A 2239-nucleotide genomic window follows, 5' to 3' on the forward strand; every position below is an offset into this window, starting at 1 on the left:
TTAGTTAAGAAGGTCCCCACACTTGGACCTTGTCCAGTGTGCCTCTCTTCAAACTCTTCCTTTTGAACTTCAGCCACACTTTCGTCTATGACATCACACTGGAAGATAGAACGATCTTCTGGGGGGTTGGCAATGACTCCATTCAGATTGAAGATTACTATGCGGCCATCTATTTCAAAGGAGTATGTCCCTGAAAAAGCATCCAATTTGAATTTTGATGTCTTCAGGAATGGTCTTCCAAGTAGGATTGATGATGGCTTATCTGAATCATTATGGGGCATCTCCAAGATATAAAAATCAGTGGGAAATGTGAGCCCTTTAATGTTCATCAAAACATCTTCAGCAACTCCAGCAACTGTAATAATGCTTTTATCTGCTAACACAAAACGAGCTGCCGACCTTTTTAAGGGAGGGAGCCTTAAAACATCATATATAGACAAAGGCATTATACTGACACATGCTCCTAAGTCACACATGCAATCATAAATTACTACACCACCAATAGTACAACTAACTATGCAAGGACCTGGATCACTACATTTTTCAGGTAATCCTCCCATTAAAGCAGATATAGAATTACCTAAAGGAATAGTTTCTAATTCAGTAATTTTATCTTTATGGATACATAAATCTTTTAGAAACTTTGCATATTTAGGTACCTGCTGAATAACATCAAAAAGGGGAACAGTTACCTCAACCTTTTTGAATATTTCTACCATTTTAGGATCAGGTTCCAGCTGCTTCCTAGGCTTCCTTGCAAGTTGTGGAAATGGAATGGGAGTAGTGTTTTCTGTGGTGCCTGCACCTTTTTGTGCCTCTTCCGGTGGTTGAGCTATCTCTTCTTCAGCTATGTCCTATATATCCTCTTCCTCTTCAACATCTTCAATTTCTACCACCTCTTCAGCTGAAGCGTATTTTGGTGAGCTTGGTTCCTCCTGATTCCTCTCCTGCAGTGTGGTTCCGGACCTCAGGGTGATGGCATTAATTCCTCCCTTTGGATTGGGTAATGGTTGAGAGGGGATTCCAGTGGTGCTTGAAGGTTGGTTACTGGAATTTTGTGCTGAACCAAGTTGTGTCATAAAAGCTTGTAGAGTAGAGGTGAAACCATTTAGACTGGCATTAATACTGTTCACGATGGTATTTTCCATGGCCAGTTGTCTTTTCTCAAAAGCTTGTAATAATTCTTCATTAGAAGATACAGAAGAATGAGTAAATTGAGAGGTTTGCTGCTGATTGTTCGGTGGTCCTTGGTTTTGCCTCAGGTGAGGTGCTCGGTATGGTTGATTTTGCTGCCTGTTGTTGTAATTATTCCACCTCTGATTTCCCTGATTATCTTTGCCTCCCCTATTATTGTTATCCCTCCAATTCTGGTTTGAATTGTCCTGCCATCCATGGTTATTATTTCCACTTTGATTGTACCCTTGGTTAGGGCGGTCATAAAAGTTGTAAGTGGATGCCACCATGTTGTCTTCTTGTTGGAGCTGTGGGCATTCATCAGTGTAATGGCTGTAATCAGCACAAATTCTGCAAATTCTTTGTGGAACTAGTTGTTGGTTTTGCTGCGGTTGAGTTTGTTGAGCTTGTTGATTTAACTGCATTTGCTTCAGCAGGTTGGTCATTTCACAGATGCTTCGATTTAGAGCAGCAGTCTCTATGCCAGAAGATACTTCTGCAACGGCCCTTGAACGGACTTGCTTCTGTCTGTGGTTCCGAGTAGATTCAGCTAAATCACTGATCAATTGCCAAGCTTCATCAGTGGTCTTGTACTTCTTCATAGACCCATTGCTGGCACTTTCCAATGTGGTCTTATCTTGGGGTCTCATACCTTGTGTGACATAGCTGAGTAGCACGATCTTGTCAATCATGTGGTGGGGGCATGCTTCCAGAAGATTATTGAAGCGCTCCCAGTATTCAAAGAGAGTCTCATTGTCATCCTGAACAATTGTAGAGATATCCTTCCTCAGTTTATCAGTAACTTCAGATGGGAAGAATTTCTCCAGGAACTCCTTTCTGAGTGTATCCCAGTTGGATACGTTTGCTAGAGGTTGGGTGTAGTACCACTCTCTTGCTTTTTCCTCAAGAGAGAAGGAAAAGCTTTTAGCAGAATTGAAGTTTCATCAGCGCCATCACGCCTGACAGTAGAACAGGCTGCCTGGAAATCTCTCAAGTGCTTGATAGGCTCTTGAGCAGGTAGGCCATGAAACTTCGGCATCAAATTTAGCAGTGCGGTCTTTATTTC

The 2239-nt window shown here is 41.9% G+C and overlaps 1 non-coding gene across 1 annotated transcript; it reads left to right on the forward strand.

The window, feature by feature from the left end:
* Window positions 1-1859: 1859 nt before the first annotated feature.
* LOC112798406 (small nucleolar RNA R71) lies at window positions 1860-1967 on the forward strand. Its single transcript, XR_003200018.1, has one exon. It is a non-coding gene; the product is annotated as a small nucleolar RNA R71 (small nucleolar RNA).
* Window positions 1968-2239: the final 272 nt, after the last annotated feature.

This window comes from Arachis hypogaea, chromosome 4 (assembly GCF_003086295.3).
Source record: "Arachis hypogaea cultivar Tifrunner chromosome 4, arahy.Tifrunner.gnm2.J5K5, whole genome shotgun sequence".
Classification (NCBI taxonomy): domain Eukaryota; kingdom Viridiplantae; phylum Streptophyta; class Magnoliopsida; order Fabales; family Fabaceae; genus Arachis; species Arachis hypogaea.